The sequence below is a fragment of the Schistocerca cancellata genome, chromosome 3, assembly GCF_023864275.1.
Source record: "Schistocerca cancellata isolate TAMUIC-IGC-003103 chromosome 3, iqSchCanc2.1, whole genome shotgun sequence".
Taxonomy (NCBI): Eukaryota; Metazoa; Arthropoda; class Insecta; order Orthoptera; family Acrididae; genus Schistocerca; species Schistocerca cancellata.
The window spans coordinates 202,857,205-202,880,684 of NC_064628.1; positions in this window are offsets into that span (position 1 = coordinate 202,857,205).

Genomic DNA, 23,480 nt, shown 5'->3' on the forward strand with positions numbered 1-23,480 from the left:
CAGCAGTTGCATGGCATGCAGGAGTATTATTGGTTTATCACAAAGCTTGTTTTTAAAAATGGTTCAGATGGCATTGACCACTATGGGACTTAACATCTGAGGTCATCAGTCCCCTAGAACATAGAACTACTTACACCTAACCAACCTAAGGACATCACACACATCCATGCCCGAGGCAGGATTCGAACCTGCGACCGTGGCGGTCGCGCGGTTCCAGACTGAAGAGCCTTGAACCGTTCGGCCACACCAGCCGGCCGCTTGTTTTTACTCTTATGTACTTTGAAAACGCAGAAGGAAATTCAAATGAGGAATCAAGGAGGTCAAATGGTTCAAATGGCTCTGAGCACTATGGGACTAAACATCTGTGGTCATCAGTCCCCTAGAACTTTACTTAAACCTAACTAACCTAAGGACATCACACACATCCATGCCCGAGGCAGGATTCGAACCTGCGACCATAGCGGTCACGCGGCTCCAGACTGACGCGCCTAGAACCGCACGGCCACACCGGCCGGCTCAAGGAGGTCATTCATGAAAAAAAGACACAGAGAGGTCATAGCAACAAATATTCTGGGAACTGAAACAACAGGTTATTATTTAAAAGTGCAGTAATTTAGTGTGAAAACCAACTGTGAAAATACATGCTGTTAATTAACACATTATTAATATGTAAATACCTGTCTAAGAGTCAAATACATGTTAGCGATTGCGCTATCGTTACTAAAATATGAGTTACATAGTTGTTAAAACAAAATATCCATTTTTTAGGGATTGAGTTGTTGAGACCGTTCATTTATTCACATTGCTGCCTTTTGCACTAACTAGTATAATTGGTATTAGTTTAAACGCTCATTAACAACATTAAAATTGCCTGGTGGTGACTTTTATTAAATTACAAATTGTTGGAATATGGAATATGGATATGAATTCAATTTCCATACAGTTTGGTTCCTTCGAAATTTCAAAAATCTTTCACTTAGTTGACAGCTAAAATTCAGGATACCATCCGTTGTTTCGTTGTTTTCTCATTATATCCATATATGGCCTAGCAAAGGAAACGTAGGTAAGTTTTTTTGCAAACATGGACATTAAACATGCTGTGCATACGATTTGAAAGGTGAAAATGTAATGAGTAAGAATAAATACCAGTACTGTTTTAGCAGCTCTAACTTCATCGACTATCGACGCAAATGCAGTGAAAGAGGATTACAATGGATTACGAAAGCATCATTTGCGACGTATTACTAGCTCAAACACTCATTTAAGACCAGAAAAACTCTGAAATTTTTTTCCTGATTCCGGTTTTAGCATAAGAGTAATATTTACAATTTAAAACAACTATTGCGTGCACATTATAGAAATTACGAACATAGATCAATAGTTAACAATCTCCATGTAAAACAGTGGCTGCTAATGCTTTGGGTCATGAAACATGGCGGAACGAGCTTAAAAACAACGTTCACTGTAACTTCGCAACGCCATCTCCCCTTATTTTTATCTTTATAACATCCGCATGGGTCATATTACTTTTTCTCTGTGCCCACTACTAGATGCAGTGTTAGAGGCGAAGCGGATACTACACAGATCATCTCTCCAAACGCTTACTGTCATGCAGTGAATTGACAAAGGGTTTGCGAATGTAGCAGAATCGTTTCTATTAAGAAGCCATTAATTTTCAATAAGAAATTTAGGGATATGAACCATTGAAGGTTAGATACTTATACGTGACGACATATCATAATCCACACAGCTGTGCAGAATGTACAAACATTAAATAGCGTCCCATTTTCCCACCTAAGGGCATACAACAGTTACCGACACGAATGTGAGGATGTTTGGTGAGCACGGGATTAGGTGTAAATGTACTCGAGTTGGACAAAAGAATTATGCACAAGGGCGATGAGGAATCAATGGAGAGCACATTTTAAATAATGGCCTTTATGCTTTTCAAAATACGGTTGTGTTCCTGACCTGTGAGTTGTTTGTGTTAATTGTACGAGAAATTTATTGCTTTCAAGAGATACACAAATATGTAGTCAGTGTATTGTTCCATGACTAAACGGGCACTTTTGTTATTCTTCATCGATATAAATACTATCATCTGTCAATGAAAGATAGTATGTCATTTAGCGATAAGAACTGTCTTGACATGTTGATATAATCCTAAGTTCTGCGTATCATGACAAGCTAGTAAACGGAAACTTACATATAGTCCTTTTTTGATGTTGATTGATATTGTGCAAGGGGCAAATATCATCTAACTGCCAAAGATATATATTTTGTTTCATATATAAGAAATTGTGATGGGGAAAAAAATTCCTTATAGAAATTTCATATATCTGTGAACCAGAACAGCAAAGGGTATCCATCCTCCATTTGTTTCGAAATAATAATTGATTTCCAGGAAACGGACCACGAGAATATTTTAACACGGTGGGAACCGTGTTACACTGTGTAGTGGAATGGCAACAATTTACTTGTTTCAGAATATAACGTTGCGCAACTTTGTAAATGGCAAATACAGCCGATTTAACGGTGGTTCAACACAGAAAACTTTAGTGGAAATTCGAGAAATTATAACATATTTACATGATACTCATACTCTGCTGCTTCTACTCAGTTAATTTTACACACACACAAACAAACACACACACACACACCCACACACACACACACACACACACACACAGAGCGAGATAGATGAAAGGGCGAGAGGAGATGTGACGTGAATGGAACAGTCGGACAGGATATTATATATCTCCCTCATACATCTCGTTAAATGATCACGGCGAGGTTAAAAGTCGTCCGAAGGACTGCAGGCAATTTGTCTTTCCACGTATTATTCGTTAGTGGAACAGGGAAGGGGGAAAAGTAGTGAAACAAAAGTACTCTTCGTCACATTCTGTAAGGTGGTTAGCGAAATACAGACGTAAAACCATAACGAGAATGGTTATGCAATTGTTAGAAATATGGGTTCGCATTCGGGAGGGCGACGGTTCAAACCCTGAAACAGATTTTCCGTCATTTTCCTAATTCGTTTAAGGCAAATGCCGAGATGGTTGCCTATAATGGGCACAGCCGCTCTCCTCCATCACTCCCTAATCCGAGCTTGTGCTTCGTCCTAATCACCTTGTTGTTGACGGGACATTAAGCAGTAATCTCCTCCGCCTCCTTCTCCTCCTCATCCTCCTCCGACATGTAAAACCATTGCAGTTAAAGCTGCTGTCGGTTGAATTCAGAGGAATCAGGAACAACCCTGAAACTGTCCGCCGCTGCTCTGGAGGACACATCAAGTGCGAAAACGATTCGTAGCTCATGACTGGGACGATTCCACACCAAACTAAGATAGCCAGTCGTGACAGCCTTCACTGACTGATATTATGGCATTATAAAGTGAAGCAATTCTTAAGCACACTAAAAAGTTCTCAAAAATAGGCTACAGACCCTATTTTGCGCAAGTATTTTTGTGCTGACCACATTAGACTCTTCGACGCAAATAAAGAAGAGTCATTTTACGTGAAACCATTATCACTGACCGACCACCAATTTTCTGCTTTGCCTATAGAAAAGTTTTATTTCTTGTTGTATCCATCTTTCACACTGGTGCAATAATAATAAGATTTTTCTACTCATTTACATAAGGAGACGTTTCGAACATGGTTCAACGCTTAAAACGTGCAAGGTTCAACAGGTCATACATTTCAAACAGACAAGCGTTTTTGTTCAAACAAACCTCTCACCACTTCGTTTGTAAATTGAATAAACTGTTGAATTAATTGGTACACATGACCTTCCGACAACTGCCGCAGGCATAATCAACAGAGATATATCACACTCACATAATATTTATTACGCTACTTTTCTATTGGCCGTGGATAAAAACCTCCTCGCGGTCGACAGCACAAAAGAAAAGTGTACGAGTGAGCTTGTTAGCATAAAGGTCTGCATAATCTTGTCGTACAACCAATCTGGTAAATTACCGTTTCAGATTTTATGAAACTTTACACGGTTTGCAGAGGTTTCTCGTGTGGAATCGTCTGTACGTGGATGGTTATCAGTTGAGCGTGCAGCTGTACTGGCGGCGGGTCAACATCTAGAGAGCGCAGAACGTTGTGGGAAGCGTGCCAAAACCGGAGGCAATCCAAATATTGGATTAAGCCACGAGGAGGGAAGAGACAACACAAATTACGGAATCAATAGAATTATGCGTTAAAGTGCTGATTGCCTTAACGTATGAAAGCGTCGCATACGGAATATTGTTACAGTGTAAACGGAACAACTGAATCGTTAACGAGATGGTACGTCGACTGTCGGTTACATCTCTACATAGTATGTACTTAACGCTGTAGCAAAACAAATTATGGGAGAACTGCCTTTACGAAAAAAATTTCGGCCACTAGAAAGTTACATAACTAGTTTCCCTAAAACCCCCTTGAGAGTTCAGGAATTCGAGATATTTCATAGTCACCACTAGCTTTCAGTTCATAAGCACTCTTGTCATCTGACAGATCATGATATGTTTGAATTTCTTGAATGCAAAGGTAGTAAAGGGCAAGTCTGAATTTGCACTGTACAATGGAAGCAAGACTGAAAGATAAATCCAGTTTTGTTAATAGGATTCGTAAGAAATATGGCGATTCTCCGAAGACTCAGCGAGAATGAAACGTAAGGAAACATATGGAAAACACTGACGAGATGGTGGTCAAGATGATACGAAGTTTTTTAAGACATCAGGAAATAACAACGATGGTACTAGAGGCATCTGTAGAGAGTAAAAACTACAGAAGAAGACAAGAATATATAATGCAAATACTTGAAGAGGTAGTACATTAGTACTACTCTGATACGACGGAATTGGTACTAGTGTGGAAATGGGACCGGCTAAGGGAAATCCATCATCAGACCGATGACTTAAAAATAAACTCTGATGGAGAAAGCTAATGCCTCTATGAGATGTCTAAGTAACTGTCAAACATTATATAAAGGAGTTATAAGAGCAAAATCTGGCCTGACTTCTTCAACGCATGGTATCGCTATGACAAAGAGATTAGAAATTTCTCGAAAGACTTCAGTGTTATACATCCCAGTATTCCGCTGCGTGGATAATGTAGAAGGATCGCCATTAGGAACATATCCTTCGGGAGATATACCAATGAAAGGTATAAAATACAATAAAAACTCACGTATACCAATAAGGAGTTTCGTATCATCACAGGAGTCGGAATACTCCTTAAGCGAACCCGAGATGAACACATGGTATGTAACACATCGATAGTACTTTATCATGTACACTTTGCCTGTTTCCACACTTGCAGTTATAGCATACTATAGTTACGGAATACTCTAATAAAGATGTCAGAAAAGTCACCAAAGCACAAAGCATTCCCAATAAGAAAGCTAGAGGTCTTGGAATGCGCAGTATATATATATTCGAAAGAAGCGTCGAAGTGTTTCCAGGATATAGTCCTCCGTGAGAGTAGCTGTGAGAGTGTCGATATTCGAAGCGTAGCCCAATTGATAGCTGCTGCTCCCTTAATGAGATTTTCCGCTACACCTATCTCAAATGAATCTCCAAATGAATTTACAGTAGCCAAAACTTTTATTCTATGGTGTTCTATTGTACAATGGACAGTCAAATGAAAACGAGACAGATGGATAAAGAAGAACCTAAACTGTCATTTATATCAAAAGTAATCGGCAGAACTCTTAACACATTTATGCCACTGTGAGACAATACGTTTACCGTAAAATGTTAGCAGTTGCCAACAGAACCATGACTGTACACAGGTGAACACCTCCTCGACCGAACCAAGTAGACAGCCATGAATTTCTTTCTTCAGGGCTCCAAAATTATGGAAATGGCATGTTGAGGGATGGAGACCGTCAAGATGTGTGAGGGCTTGGCAGAGAAAATTCTGCAGCGTTGTCGAAACAGTTTTTGCAACGCAAGGGCGGTCCCACATGTTGCCAAGATAGTTTCGTCTAAGCTGCGTAGCCTGCGGTTTTCCCACTGCCCATATTTCATTATCATACAATGCTGTGCACCAAAGGTACATTCTGGGAAAATTCTTTATCAAATTAAGTCCTGTGTTTGATAGTAGTAAACTCCTCTTGGCTAGGAATGCTCTCTTGGTCTGTTGTAGTCCTCGTTTTATTTTTTATTCGCTTCGTCCGTCATGGTTTATTTTGCTTCCAAAGTAACAGAGTTCCTTAACATTGTCTGACTGATGATCACCAATTTTTATGTTAAGTTTCTCGCTATTCTAATTTCCGCTGCTTATCATTACTTTTGCTGTTTTCGGTTCATGGAATCCATCGATCCGTATTCTATAGTCAGTAGATCCTTCATTCCATTCAACTCATGCTGTAATACTTTTTCGCTTTAATTAGGATAGCAATGTCATCAGCGAATCTTACCATGAAGTTCATTTCTGAATTTTAGTACCACCCCCTCTTGGCTTCGAAAGCTCTTGAACGCCTCTTGTCGTTTCTTCTTCGATGTGCATGAACAGTAGGAGTGAAAGACTGCATCCCTGTCTTACACCATTTTCCAGCTTCATAGTTTGCTCTTGAATTCTGTATTTATTGTATATTACCAGTCTTTCACTATATTGTACTAATATTTTCTAAAATATTCGGATATGTTGAGCATTTTCACCATATCGAACTTTTTTCTAGATTGACAAATGCTATTAGCGTGACATACTTTTCTTCAGTCTTCAGTCTTTCTTCCATTATCAAGCGCAACCACAAATCTGCCTCTCTGGTGCTTTCACTTCTTCTGAAGCCAAACTGATCATCTAACAGATCCTCAATTTTATTTTCTATTCTTCTGTATATTATCCTTATCATGAGCTTGGATACATGAGCTGTTAAACTGATTGTCTAATCGTTATCGAACTGCGACCTGTATCTCCGGAATTGTATGCATGATATTTTTCCAGTCATCTGATAATATGTTGTTAGTATCGTTAATTCTAAGCACCAGCTTGAATTGTGGTTTGGTTGCCACTGCCCACACTGAAATTCCGTTGCAGTTTAATCCATTCATTCTTATTTATTTAAGCTTATTATAGAGCTCTTTGAAGTTCTGACTTTAAAACTGCATCCCCTATTTCTTCTACATAGATTCCAATTTCTTTTTCTATCATGACATCAGACAGTTCTTCCTGCTAAAGGAGGCGTTCAATGTAGTCTTTCCATGTATCCGCTTTCTCCTCTGTATTTAACAGTGGAATTTCTACTGAAGTCTTAATGTTACCACTCTTGCTTTTGATTTCACCGCAGGGCGTTTTGACGTTTCTATGTCATCATTTCGTTTTCGGTTCTTCATACCTTTCCTCCAGCCATTTCGCCTTGTCTGCCCTGCCATTCTCATTTACACCACTCCAAAGGGTTCTCCGGTCTGTCATTTGAAGTATATTTTCCGTTACCAAAAGGTTTACCTTCATTGCACCTAAGTTTTTATGTGCAGCATGTGCGACTGCCCTTTTTAGAGATGTCCATCCCTCTTTAACGGAAATACCTACTCTGTTATCCATTATCTTAGTGTCCCCACTCTTTTAGCAAACTTCTAATGGGTTTCGTCATTTTTTCAGTAATGGTGTGTCCCACTGTCTTCTACACTGATTCTTCCTGGTGAATCTCTTCAACTACAGTCTACTCTCCATTATCACTAAACTGTGATCTGGACCTCTGTATGTCTGTGGTGTAGTCCAGCTGACATCGTCCCGTGTCCCCGGGTTATTACCACAAATATTCCATCATTTTGTGATTCTTGAGCAGAGTATTCGCCATCATCACCTGAAATTTACTGCAGAATTCAGATACTCATTCTCCTAGTTTATCTCACCAGCCAGACCATATTCTTCCGTAGTTTCCCCGTTCCTTCACCTAAAACCACGGTCCAGCCCCCCCCCCCCATTTACTTCCACTATCTCTTCATCTTCTGTTTGCGACCTGGACATGAATACCCTATTTATCGACGTCGGCATCGGTTTGCTGTGGAATCAGATGAAAACAGTCCATCACTGAACTGTCCACAGCAGTTCACTTGCTGCACTAGTTTCCTATTCATCGTGAATCCTGTAGAACAAAAGCAAACTGGGGCTTTTCATTTATTATTAATCCTAATTCCGTTATACCATGTTTTGCTGCTGTTGATATTACGCTATATTCGTCTGAGAGAAATCCCTATCTTCTTTTAGTTTTGATTCACTGGCTCGCACTATACCTATATAGAACCACTGATTCGCCCTTTCCGGATTCTAGCTTTTTTACTAACCTTACTAACCTCCGACATTTCACGCCCCGACTCGTAGAACGGTACTTTTCACTGGTTACTCAATATTTTTCTCATGGTCACCTATCTCTTGGCAGACTCCTCCTGGATTTCCGAATGGGAGATTATTCTGGTATCTTTTGCGATTTGAGAGATCGTCATGACACTTTTAATGCAGTGCTTTCCGTTGCCCTCTCCATGTCACGTATTGTCTCTATGAACTTTTTTTTTGTGAAGCTGAGGCACGCACATAAGCAAGAAGAGCCCCATACTTAGCCACGAAAGACCATCTGTGGAACTAGTCAGGAGTCAATCTCGTCCCAGTTCCTGTGTACAGGATATCACCAGTTGCAACAGTTAATGGCCAGCTTGCCCGAGGAGAGAGTACAACTTCCCTGTGACACCCTTCCCAAAACAACCACAGCAAGCATCGTGGCCGGAAGGGGTGCAGTGGAGTACTGATAAAACGGTCCTTTGATAACACTGATTTTACACAACGTACCCTATTAGGCCCTGTTCATCTCTTTTCCTCCACCCATTTTCTGTGTTTCAATTATTTTGTCAGTGCCGTTTCAAGGGAACCATTCCTGCTTTTGCCTGGAAACATTTAGGAAAATCACGGAAAATGTACATCTGGATTACTTGATGCAGATTTGAGCCGTCCGCCTCCCAAATGTGCGTACAGGGTGCTAACTACTGAGACACTTCACTCAAAATTTTCCTTTGAGTCTTCTCTTAAATGGACAAGGTTCTTAGGCTAGCCTTCCGAATTAGAAACTATGGGTGTATTTTCCGCAAGTGCACTGAGCACACTAATGTGACATGTGATGAAGCTATAAGACTCTAAATACAAATAAGTATATATTGGTTTAAAATAATATGAATTACCCAGAGAGCCATTTTATTCTGTCTAAAGAGGGTATACAAAATCGACTACCAATTACGTCCGTGTTTGCATCGTACTCTGGATGTTCTTATGAATTGAGTGAAGATGGCAAAACTCTCCGAATGTGCTGCTCTCCAGGAAATTTCTCGCTCTCCAATTGTTCTCGGGACAGACAGCTGGCTGGAATTCTAAGTACGGGTAGAAAGCTGGGAGATACTTACCGATTCTTGTAACGTATAACTGCAAGACAGATTAGAGTAGCAGAACGGGTAATATTCTTTGTATTTGATAAAAATATTGTCACTATTGAGGCCGGATTGACTGTGACAGTGAAGTTCTCTAGTCGCGTATAACAGGTCTAAGTGAAATCAAGTTAATTGCCGGATGTTTTTACTGGCCACCACATTCCTCTGTGACAGTTTTAGAATCATTCTAAGTAATTCTACGGTCAGTAGCGTGGGAACATCAAGATCGTATATTATTACTCGGAGGCGACTTTCACCTACAGAGTATAGAGCAAGCACTGTTGCAGGGATTACAGACAGACAGTCTAGCGAAATACACTCCTGGAAATGGAAAAATGAACACATTGACACCGGTGTGTCAGACCCACCAAACTTGCTCCGGACTCTGCAAGAGGGCTGTACAAGCAATGATCACACGCACGGCACAGCGGACACACCAGGAACCGCGGTGTTGGCCGTCGAATGGCGCTAGCTGCGCAGCATTTGTGCACCGCCGCCGTCAGTGTCAGCCAGTTTGCCGTGGCATACGGAGCTCCATCGCAGTCTTTAACACTGGTAGCATGCCGCGACAGCGTGGACGTGAACCGTATGTGCAGTTGACGGACTTTGAGCGAGGGCGTATAGTGGGCATGCGGGAGGCCGGGTGGACGTACCGCCGAATTGCTCAACACGTGGGGCGTGAGGTCTCCACAGAACATCGATGTTGTCGCCAATGGTCGGCGGAAGGTGCACGTGCCCGTCGACCTGGGACCGGACCGCAGCGACGCACGGATGCACGCCAAGACCGTAGGATCCTACGCAGTGCCGTAGGGGACCGCACCGCCACTTCCCAGCAAATTAGGGACACTGTTGCTCCTGGGGTATCGGCGAGGACCATTCGCAACCGTCTCCATGAAGCTGGGCTACGGTCCCGCACACCGTTAGGCCGTCTTCCGCTCACGCCCCAACATCGTGCAGCCCGCCTCCAGTGGTGTCGCGACAGGCGTGAATGGAGGGACGAATGGAGACTTGTCGTCTTCAGCGATGAGAGTCGCTTCTGCCTTGGTGCCAATGATGGTCGTATGCGTGTTTGGCTCCGTGCAGGTGAGCGCCACAATCAGGACTGCATACGACCGAGGCACACAGGGCCAACACCCGGCATCATGGTGTGGGGAGCGATCTCCTACACTGGCCGTACACCACTGGTGATCGTCGAGGGGACACTGAATAGTGCACGGTACATCCAAACCGTCATCGAACCCATCGTTCTACCATTCCTAGACCGGCAAGGGAACTTGCTGTTCCAACAGGACAATGCACGTCCGCATGTATCCCGTGCCACCCAACGTGCTCTAGAAGGTGTAAGTCAACTACCCTGGCCAGCAAGAACTCCGGATCTGTCCCCCATTGAGCATGTTTGGGACTGGATGAAGCGTCGTCTCACGCGGTCTGCGCGTCCAGCACGAACGCTGGTCCAACTGAGGCGCCAGGTGGAAATGGCATGGCAAGCCGTTCCACAGGACTACATCCAGCATCTCTACGATCGTCTCCATGGGAGAATAGCAGCCTGCATTGCTGCGAAAGGTGGATATACACTGTACTAGTGCCGACATTGTGCATGCTCTGTTGCCTGTGTCTATGTGCCTGTGGTTCTGTCAGTGTGATCATGTGATGTATCTGACCCCAGGAATGTGTCAATAAAGCTTCCCCTTCCTGGGACAATGAATTCACGGTGTTCTTATTTCAATTTCCAGGAGTGTATTTTGAACATGTTTCCCTAAAATTCTCCTGAGCACCTTGTTCAATAGCCCAAACGAAATGAAATAATTTTAGACCTTGTATATACAAACAAGCCTAACCTTATCTACGGCATCAGCATAGAGACAGGAGCTATTGGTCATGATTCCACGACATTTACTTTGGCTACTAAGCTTAATTAATCAACCAATAAGGCTGGGACAGAATTTCTGCTAGAAAGAGCAGATAAGTAGTTGTTACCATCCCACTTAGACAATGAATGTACACCATTTAGATCCAGTATGATGGATGTACAGCAATTATGGGCAAAGTTAAAACGAACTGTAAATCTTGCTCTGGAGTAGTATGTGCCGAGTAAATGGATTAAGGACGGAAAAGACACACCGTTGTTTAATTACGAAATTCGAAAGATGATGATGATGTTTTGTTTATGGGGCGCTCAACTACGCGGTTATCAGCGCCCGTACAAATTCCCAACCTTCACTCAATCCAATCTCGTCACTTTCATGAATGGTGATGAAATAAGGAGGGCAACACAAACATCCAGTCATATCGAGGCAGGTGAAAATCTATGACCCCGCTGGGATTCGAACCTCAGACCCCGCGCTCGGGAAGCGACAACGCGACCTGTGGAAAATTAGGAAGAAGCTAAGGAAGAAAAGGCTTCTCGGTTCGAAAGAGAACAGGTAGAGTTTAGTAGAAATTCGTACGTTTGTAGAGAAATCGATGCCCGAAGCATACAACTAGCTCCGTCATACCGTATTAAAAGATCTTGACGAAATCCAGAGAAATTCTAGTGGCGACTTAAAATCGCTAAGCTGATCTATCCAGTCACTTGACGACCGACATCGTGAGGCAGTAGAAGATAGGAAAAGGAAAGCCGAAGTTTTAATTATCGCGTTTAAGAAAGCGTGCAGACAGAGGATCGTACGAACATATCGCCCGCCGTTTGACCATCACGCAGACTTCCATATAGAGGATATAGTAGTAGGCACCTGTGTCCTGGAGAAAGAACTCAAAGAGTTAAAAAAACAAGTCGCCATGTCTGTATGAAATCTGAATTTCGTTTGTACAAAGAGTAATCTATGATGATTCGCCCAGCGCGGAGACAAAAGCGAATGGGAAAAGCGTAGGTGACTCCAGTAAATTAGAAGGGCAAAAGAACAGACGACAGACACGAAATGTCACAGACCACTATCATTAACATCTGCTTGTTGCATAGGTCTTGAACATATTCTCAGCTCGAATATACGCAATGAATTTCCTTAAGGTGGAAAAAGCTTCTGGCTACGAATCAGCAAGATTTTGGAAAGTATCGCTAGTGCGAAATTCAGCTTTCCGTTTTCTCGCGTGGTATCCAGCAAGCTATGTATAAACGGCAACAGGAAGTTTCCATATTTCTTCATTTCCTAAAAGCGCTGGAGACTATTAACGACGGTCAGAGCATATGGAATACTTTCCTAAATATTTAAGTGGCTCGAAGAATACTTAAATATCAGAATCCAGTACGTTGTCCTCAATGGGTACTCTTTACCAGAAACATGGGTATCGTCTGGCGTGCTCCAGGGAAGTGTGATAGAACTGCTGTTGTTTTCCAGGCACGTAAATGATCTGAAAAACAGGGCAAACAGCAATCTGCGGCTGTTTACTGATGATGATATGGTATACGAGAAGGTTTAGTCTTTGAGTGACTTTAGGAGGATACAAGATGTGTTATACAAAATTTCTAGTTGGTATGATAAATGGCAACTAGCTCTAAGTGTAGGAAAGTGTAAATCGACGCACGTGATTAGGAAAAACATACCAGTAATTTTGCGTTTCATCATTAATAACGTGCTTTTTTACAGTCATGTCTGTTAAATAGCTTGTCGTAACGTTGGAAAACCAAATGAAATGTAACGAGCATGTACGGACTACAGTACCAAGTTTGAATAAAGACGCCTTAAATCACAATTTTTGGGTGTTTTGTTAAATTTGCGATACATTTCTGTTCCAGCAGGCCCATCTTCAGTTGAAAATCGTCTGATACATTATCTAACAGTTGCTCTTCAGTGAGGTGAAATATATTTTCGTGTTACGAGTAGGTTAAATATTAGGTTTCGTGTTTCGTGAGGGAGTGCTGAAATATTGAGAAAGAATAGGAAAAAGAATGGAAAACTTACCGAAGAAACGGTAAAGGACATTTTTAATCTTTTGAGGTGAGCATACATTGATTTATTCATACTGTCGCCGCACATAACGTCACTGAATGCGACATTTGTTAACAAATTGTTGAAAACACTTCATAGATGTAGTGAAACCTAATGTAATCAGAGATGAAATTAGTCGCATTGTGTCAGAGATCTGAGCTTTAAGAAAGTGATATATGCTAGGAATAAATTTAAAATAAAGTCTTCAAACATATTAAAATAACTGGCTACCAAAATTGGTTTGATCAGTTGATTCAGGTTTTTTGATGTTGTGGGAGCCTATTTCCAATTGTTCTCACATATTTATGGTGTTGACATTGGCTTCGTTGTGTAGTACTACCTAATTCTTTTCTGTATTGGCGATCACAATATTCAGTTCTCTCCACAAAACTATAACATTCACAGCAGAGAATGAGGATAACAAAAGCTATAATATCCGGGATCTTAGAATCACCAGCCTCCAACAAAAACGTAAGTTAAACATTGACAGAAAACAGACATACGCAAGTACGACAACTGACAACTTATCATACCGTCTTAAGTGCACAGAGAGATAAGGTCTGTTAATTCATTCTACACCTAAGACATGGATTGGACGAAATCAGCCTTAGGCCTCATTTGGGCACAAATAAGAGTACTGCCAAAGGCAATGGCTACATAGCGAAAACCACTGATAATTGCGACACACAAATACACAAAATAAGGCAACGAAGAGCCCACTACGAAAGAAGAAAAAATTTGTAGGTCCCATATCACAAAAATTGCTAACCTTTCAAAAAAAGATTAAAAATAGCATTCTCCACTAATAATTAGTTAGAACACTTACTGGACCCCGGCACGAAAAAGTTAACCAAAAGTTCAACAAGAGTGGAATGTAAAAAGTATCACTCTCTATCTGTCCTGCCTACGGTGTAGGGAAAACATGCAAAAATACCAAATCCTGTTTCCAAGAATACATAAATGCTTTTAGAATCAACCACTTTAAAAAATCGATTTTGGCACATCATGTTCAGCACGATAGAAAACACTTTCGTAGTGCTACAGAATTGAATCTATGTTAAATGAACAAACAGATTTCGATAGCCATAGTTGTATCAGTAATTTTAAAGACATATTTTAAATTTATTCCTTAAATATATACATTTATTAAGGCTCAGCTTTTTGACACTATGTGGATAACTTCATCTTTGTTCACATCAGGTTAAATGAAGTCTGTGAAGTGTTTTCAAACAATTGTAAACAAATACGCGCCTTGAGTGATTTGATGTGCGACGACAGGAACTAACTAACGTATGAGAACCTCAAAAAGTTGAAAAGTTCTTCCTTGTTTGTTCTATCGTTCGTTAACGACGTGCAGTCCAGCTGAAAGACTATTCGTTTAAGTTATGAAATTAGTCTGTTGCTTCCCTTCATCTCGTGCTATTTTCAGCTCTACGTAGCTAGTAAACGTGGCATTTTCTGTAATTTGCTTCAAAGCTCTACCCTCTATCCGTCCCTAACATTTTCCCCCTCTATTGGTCCCACTGCCATATTTTGAAACAGCAACAGGTGTCCCTCTAACCCGCCCTTTCTCTGGTAAAGCTTACACTTCTACGCTCTCGGGTTCGTTTCAGTACTTTATGTCTTTCCCTGTCTGTCCAATTATATTTTAATATTTATTGTTGACACGACGTTTCAAACGTTTCCACTTTCTTCTCCGGCCTTCGGATGGACCACCTTTCCAACTGATACATTGCTGTTCATCAAACATACATTTTCAAGAATATCCTGCCTCATTCCATTTCAGTATTTTATACCAGTGGATCTCTTCCTCGTCTGTGCTAACTTACTTCAGATATCTCCCTTGCTTTGGCTAGTCTGTGTGAATTTGCTTCCTAGATGTGGGGACTCTGTCGCTTCCTCCACTATACTGGCATTTCCTATTTTATATTAACCAAGCTGTTAATCCCCAATATAGTAGTCTGCATCACTTCCGTCTTTATTTATGTATAAGCGGCATTTTGTGCTATGAATGGATTTTCCAAAAGATCCACGTACTCACATCTGACCAACGTTGCCATATAGCCTGCATATATTAACACTGTGATTTATTTCCATCCGAACTTGCTTAAAATCCGTACATAAAATAAAAGTGTTTGCATGTTTGTTTGTATATTCCACATACCCTCCTAAACTACTTTGTCGGTTTCAGCCAAACTTGGTACACTTGTCACTTACTGTCTACAAAGAACCACTGTGGAAGTAAGAACCACCTGTCCCTGAAATGGGTGAGAGGGGGTTGAGAAAAGAGCGAACCTCAGGATTCACAAACCGCCATATCATGTTCACCCAGTATTTGAGGATGGGAGCACTCCATGAGTTGCAAGTAACTTTACACGTAACTTCAAACTATTATGGGGCTTTTTTGCTGAAACCGTCTACAAAATTATGAAAGGTAAACAATTTTTCGGTTGCTACATTTTCAGTGTTCATGCTGTACCACTACCGCATCTGTCAGGATATTTAATTTACTAAGCCATTATTACTGTTTCTATTTTCAACACGCTTTGCAGCCATACACCACTGGGTGTATCTGCAAAATTATGGCATTGTACGACATTCACCGCAGGAGATATGACCAAGTGAGAGCTATGATTATGCTATACTCTATGCAAAAGTCTACCAGGAAGGTTCCTCTTTCATTCCTTACCCGCAGTCCATATTCACCTACTACTTTTCCTTGTCTTACTTTTCCTAGCATTGGATTCCATTCCCCCATGACTACTAAATTTTTGTCTTCCTTCATTATCTAGTAGTTTCTTTTATCTCATCATACGTTTCTTCAATCTCTTGGTCATCTGCGGAGCTAGTTGGCATATTAACTAGTACTACTTTGATAGGAGTGGGCTTCACGTCTATATTGGCTACAATAATGTGTTCACTATGCTGTTCGTAGCAGCTTACCAACTGTACAGTACAATTTTTACAGCTAAGGTGGATTCGTATAATCTCTCTGAGCATTTTGTGTAGGTATTAAGATTTGTTAGATATGTTTAGAGAAACGCTCAAAAAAATTACAGTTATTATAATCGCTATAAAACGCATAAAAGGTTTTCGAGAAAACTTCTTGTCGCATTTAACAAAAAAAATAATTAATCTTTCCTATTATATAATGTAAAAAAGATTTTCGTAATAATGTTCCAGATGTAAATTGTCAGTCAAACGCAAGAGGAATGCACGTACTGATAAAAAGGAAAGGGGTAAGAAGGAAAGAAGACATGGGCTAAGAGAGGAGAGAGTAGCTGATGGACAGAGAGGAGAACAGATGGAGAGAGGGAGGTTACAGTAAGAGTCTTTGCATGTCGATCTTTTTAGAGATGGTTGCGAGACTCGGCTGTTCGATATTGGATGTCAAATTGAACACCTTTCGCCCGTCTATTTTCCAAACACATTTATTTTAGCTACCAGTTTCAGCGTTTCATTACGCCGTCTTCGGCAGATGATGATTGAAGTGATGGCTATAGCAAAAATCTACTAATACTAGTATTGTAGCCCCTGTTTTGATCAGAACCATGGTAATATAAATGCCGTGCGGCTAGGGCCTCCCGTCGGGTAGACCGTTCGCCTGGTGCAAGTCTTTCGAGTTGACGCCACTTCGGCGACTTGAATGTCGATGGTGATGATACGGACAACAGCAGTCCTTGTGCGGAGAAAACCTCCGACCCAGCCGGGAATCCAACCGGGCCGTTATGTGCGACATTCCATCGCGCTGACCACTCAGCTACCAGGGACGGACAGAAATAAGGCAGAATCTTCCTACACGTCGGTCAGGGGCCTGAAGATGGCGCAGTTAAAGCGTTGAAACTCGTAGCCAAATAAAATGAGTTTGGAAACTAGACGGCTGAAAGGTGTTTAATTTGACATCCTGTTACAGGAAGAGGTGGCCAGAGAAAGGTTCGAACAGGCAACATATCAGTGCCAGACTGGTTTCTTTGAGAACATCATAACAAAATCCTTAGAAACCCTCATGCATCCACCAACTAGTCTAGGTGCTGCAGAGTAATAAACACATTACTCCTTTCTTTGTTTACTTTGTTGGAATTTAATGTCCTGAAGATAGAAGACAGACAGCGTTCGACATCAACAGCACATATACACTCCCCAAGACATCGTATAAAGTGTGTTCCACCAAGACTACTCCACTTTCATGTACCACTCGCAAATCGTGTGTGAAAAGTATTATTATTGTTGAGTATCTGTGTAAGCTCCTATGATTGCAGTTTCATCTTCATGGCGTTTTAGATGGATACACATATGGAAAAACTTTATATTGGTCGACTCTTCTAAGAACATTAACAGTAAAGGACATCATGATGCACAATGTTTCTGTAGTAACATGTAACTTTCCCCTGTAAGAACCATCTAACTATCATAGTTCAAGAGATGAGGCGTCAGAAACAAAGAGGTGCATGAAAACTACCGCATCATATATAAATTTCAAATTTGTTACTTGTTTGATAGCAACTCTCTTCGCAACACATTTTGCAGAATTGTATCACTGTAGGACACATGCAGGAGGAGTTATGTCATAAACATTGATAGGTGGAGGATAATACAGAAAGAGAGGTAAGGAGGAAATAGGTAGAGGAGGGGAGAATGGATGAGACAGAGAGTGTGAAGGAGGAAATGGATAGGGACCGGGAGGGGACAGAAAGAGAAAGGCCGTACAGGGAATGTATGGTGAGAGTGGGATTATGAGATGGCTTGAGTGAAGAACATAGCGAAGAGATGCACAGGGAGAGGGAGGAGGGCAGGCAGTTGCTGGATCCAAATTGTGGAAGGGTTGTGGGCAACTGCTGGAGAAAAAGTGGGGGTAGATGTATAGTGAGATGTGAGCAGGATTAGGGGAGAGGGAAGGGTAGGAAGATATGGTTACAGTGACAGGGTGGAGGGGATGGTTTCTGTGATAGAAAAGGGGTAGTGAGAGAAAGAGAGAGGGATAGAGGGCATGGACAGATAGAGGAGGGAAGATGACGTGGACAGATAGAAGCATAGAAGCAGCACGAATAAATGAACAGAGAGGTGTGGAGAGGGATCAGGAGGTCTGGGCAATACATCTATCAAACGTATGCAAAGCCACAGGGAAAGGTCTGGATCACACACAAACAAAGAGGTATGTGTGTTGGCAGAGGGGTAAAGTGAGAAAATTTGGTAATTCTTGATATCTAGGCTGCCCTGCATGTAAATGTGCGTTGTGCAGTTAGTACTGGAATGCACATGAGGGCTACACGTGCATGGCTGCATGGCTGAGCAGACGGTAGCGGGGGGAGGGGGGGGGGTTGGTTGGTTGGTTTGGGAAAGGAGACCAGACAGCGTGGTCATCGGTCTCATCGGATTAGGGAAGGATTGGGAAGGAAGTCGGCCGTGCCCTTTCAGAGGAACCATCCCGGCATTTGCCTGGAGTGATTTAGGGAAGTCGCGGAAAACCTAAATCAGGATGGCCGGACGCGGGATTGAACCATCGTCCTCCCGAATGCGAGTCCAGTGTCTAACCACTGCGCCACCCGCTCGGGGGGGGGGGGCTGCAGTTGTGGCCGAGTAGTTCTAGGCGCTTCAGTCTGGAACCTCGCGAACGCTACGGTCGCAGGTTCGAATCCTTCCTCAGGCATGGAAATCCTTAGGTTAGTTAGAATTAAGTGGTTCTTAGTTCTAGGGTACTGGTGAATTCAGATGTTAAGACCCATAGTGCCATAGTGCTCAGAGCCATTTGAAGCGGTGATTTGGGGGGGGGGGGAGGAGGAGGAGGACGACAAATGTGGGAGGATGAAGGTGTTCCATTCGTCCATCGGCGCTGTTGTTAACTGCTGGATTATCGCTGGTGCATAAGGATGAGCAGCAAGCAACTTGCCAAATGCATCTCACACATGCTATGTGTGATGTAAGTCGGGGGGAACGGGCAGGCCATCCCATTCCACGAATGTCTGCTCGTTCCAAGAGCGACTGTACCTGAGCAGTTCGATGCGATCATAACTTTTTATCTATGTAAATAAAGTCAGGGCCGAATTTCCCCGTGAAAACAGCGTCACAGTAGGGTTGACTGGTGATTTCATGCGTTCGACGATACGTAGCTCAGAACTCACATTCAAAATTGTGCCTCGTCACACGGTAAAGCCTTGACCACCAAAACGATCATGTTGAGGTATGTTCGTGGGGAATATGGTGAGAGATGAACGTATCTAATACATCCAGGGAAACAGTGTATTTCGTTCCTGTACAACAATGTAGCAGTTCCTTCTATAAATGGCTCTAGTTCCATCTATCGACGTTTGTTTGCTGCCATAAATGGTGCGCCTATCACTTTCGCCATTACTCGCTCCTCTATATATAGAGTGCGCCCAAAATACCACTTTTTTGAAACCGCGTAATTGAGTCCCATTATGACGCATAAGTTTGTATTTTGGCTCCAGAGGGAATACAGTCTTTTATAATTGTGCAAAAGTATGGTTCGCTGAGCTCGAACGCAAACTGTCGATACATTCGAAAAAAAGGCAACTGCTCGGAATTTCTTGAGACATGTTAAAGTGCGTTAATGATGTCACATTGGTAGCAAGTTTCACCACTGTCCGGTCCATGCCATTATGAACAAGGAGGGTGGTCATAATCACTCTTACCCCCCTTTCATCCCTTCTTTTGACGCCTCTGCGATAGAGGTCAGAACTGTGACACCCAGCATTGAAATCTGACTGTTTTGATGGATGGCCGAAGAAAACATTTCATACAACGCCGCTCAGAATTTACATGGAAATCCTTCAGGAGGTGTCGTAACTGGCCTTTGTGAAACCACCCTTACCTTGAGACAGATATATTACACAGTCCTCCAGTTCCCTTCCCTTATGGCGTTGATTCCCACTTATTTCGCAGTCGAAATTGCTGTTCACAATGCGATGAGTAACAGGACGACGTTCTCGACAACGTTAGACAATACTGACACCCTCGGACGATTCAAATCTACTCTCAGACGTCGTGGTTCTGCAACCCCTACTGAACACGATGTGACAGTTTTGGAGCATAGTGCGACCGTAAACTTTTACTCACGGATATAGGTTAGAATCGATACGGGTGGTTCATAACCAATCAACGAAATTTGTACGTAATCTGAAGCAGCGAATGGTACTTACGGTCCGTCAGCCCTCCTGCTTTTCGCCCTCCTGCGGCACAATGACGGAAGGGTGCCGCATTGACATTCACTTGAATAAGACTGAAAGGGACTGTCGGAGCTTCAGTTCGGTAATTTCCTCGGTGACACACTCGTACCTTCGTCGAGCTGGTTGTGAAATGAACCTGACCGAGACTTCCACACCCATTCAACTAAATGGTGATCCCATCCGTGATTAGGCCACATGACGCATGAAAGAGCATCGGATCTCATTCGCAATTCGTCGAATGATTGTGAATGGTCCCTAGGATTCCACCTGTGACGCTAGTGTCGAACGTCGTCGAGAATGTCCTGACGTAGCTCATCGCACTGCGAACTGCCGGTTTCGTCCACGAAATGTGTGGCAATCAACGCTACTAGGGAGACCCTGGTTTCATTGAATCCATTTATGCCGCCTCCTTAGGGAGTTTCTTGTCTGTTCTGAGCGGCAGCGTGTCTGAAATTGGTTCTTACAGACAGTCACTGCGATTATCATGTTGTCATGACGATTTTAAGCCTCTGTGTTCCTTGTGGCGTCCCCGCCCTCCGACCGCGTGCTGATATTGTCGACGCCGTAGAGCTGCTACTGCCACAGCTCTCGCAGTGGATTTGAGACACGATGACGTAGGTCCCCGTTGGTGAACGGGAGACAAAAATGCGAACTCGTACGATTGATGCTTCTTCTGATTTAAGATTGAATGATTCATCGCCCGGATATGCAGTAGTTGTTAAATCTTATCTCATCCGCATCGTAAACACCACCAATTGCGACGAAACATTGTAATTGTCAGTATTCTCGTACGTTGTTGGCTCGTTGCTATGAAGTTGTTGAACCTGTATGAAGCAAGATCCACAGATACTCTTTGATCACGTCTGAGGGAACCAACGCCGCAATGTTAAAAAAAAGTTCGAACGTTCTCTTTTCAATTAATAAGTAGGTATTTTGATATTCAGATTAAATTGTCCCTGCTGAACAGTCGTTGGTTAACTATCATTGATTAAATCACTTAATAATGTAGTCCACGCTTGATATTTCACTTGGAACGAACAGTTTATTGTTCTTTGGCCACTAAATACTTTATAACTTTCACACCACAAGCACACGCAGTTGGTTGGTAAAGTCAGTTCTATTAAAATTAAGGTTCTTGACAATTACGACTACTTGACTCTTCAACGTAATTGTATTATCTTCGTGAAGTCGTGTAATTGTGTCCTACTCGAGACTAATTGAGTGTAATCCTTTGTTATACTATCCACTCTTCTTTTAGTTCCAACTATTTGAAAGTCAAGTCCAATATTCACTAGATTCGTAAATAAAGTTCAATTAACCCTTTATGTACGGTTAAACGCGTCTATCAGTTCCTGTCTCTGCTCAGAAAATCAGTTTCCGAAGTTCGTGAATCCCGTCACACAAGAAACACTTCTGAACGCAAAACAATCTCGTCACGTTTCCCACTCTCAATAACTAAGACAAGAATTGTGACCGCACGTCTTTACAGGACGAGAGCCAGCAAGCGACTTCTTCTGTGAATGAGAATTGTAGGCGCATTGAATTTCTTCATTGCGCTTACAACTCTCTTCCATATAAAAGTTATCTCTGACTAACATCAGCTATTAATTGCAATCATCACTTGGATATTTGTCCATTAATTAAATCTGAGGTTTCTTCCTCCTCCTTCCATAACAAAAACTCTCAGTGATGTATAATGTTGTTGTTATCAAATCTTCTTGGTGTTAGCTTATCGGCAAAGATGTCGTATTTGCCAAGATAACTCTTCCCTACTTCATATAATGATATTCTGTCTTAAATGACATTAAGGGGGTCGTTGGGGTGTTATATCCTGTATCTGGATGGTGTTCCCTACAGTCTAGTCTATTTTAAGTTGAACAATGAGATAAAGAATGTACAGTCATCTACTGCTTATCGTTTGGAATAAGTGATAAGCATTAATTCCTGAAGACTGAGCTCTAACGCCCACAAAAATACTTGGGTCAGACATTATGATAAAGCATACAGCTGAAGAGGTCTTATTCACAAGGGTAACTGCTGGGTGACGTGGGTCTGACCTCCATAGCGGAGTCATCAATATGGGTCTTATTCATAACGGTGACTGCAATGTATTCCTCGCCACCCATAAGAAAACTGCGTCATTTCAGTGCTGGGTGTCGCGGGTCTGACCTCCATTGCAGAGTAGCCAAATTTCATGAAATGTCGGTAAGAGGCTATGGGACGACCTTCTCATCATATGATGCGTCTACGGTAGTGCTGGGCAGATCTCTAGTGAAAGCTGATGTCAATGTTGCGACATTAACCTGCTTTACATCTCACATGAACTTGTGATCTGTGGCCTTTGTTTTGCATGTGACGACACTCTGCTGTTTGAAGCGTCGCTGGGACCGAGAGTGTCTTCGTAAGGCGTCACGTATTTGCACCGTTATAGAGGAAGGTTGCAACCAACTTTGACCAAATTCCAAACTTACTGTCGCAATGGGAGATAATTACAAGGTTTCGAGAAAGTGATACTTTCTTTAACAGTGCATTTATACACTGAGAAAGTTATCTTGGCCAATATGTTGATGTATCAACAGGGATTGTCCAAACTATCTGCATGGCACGGTATACCATTCGCAGAAATTTAACACAGTGTGAGAAGAGTGGTTGTGAAAGATCGTAACGTGGACTGGAGACAAGTGTAACGTTTTGTCATGGATAATCACTTCAAAAATGACAGGAATCGTGCCGTTCACAATTGGAGGTTGTAATGGTCGCCTGGTCGTAGATATTGCTAATTGCTATAATCGCACTATTTCACTCCCATTTACGGAGCTTGTTAGCACTTGATGTTAGGTTGGCGCCATTAAAATGCATTGTAGTAATCACTGCTGCTTGCTGGATCGCTGCTGTGTCTCGATGTTGATGCTGGCTCTAAATCTGGTTGTCTAGGGTTAAAAACATGAGGTCCCGTGT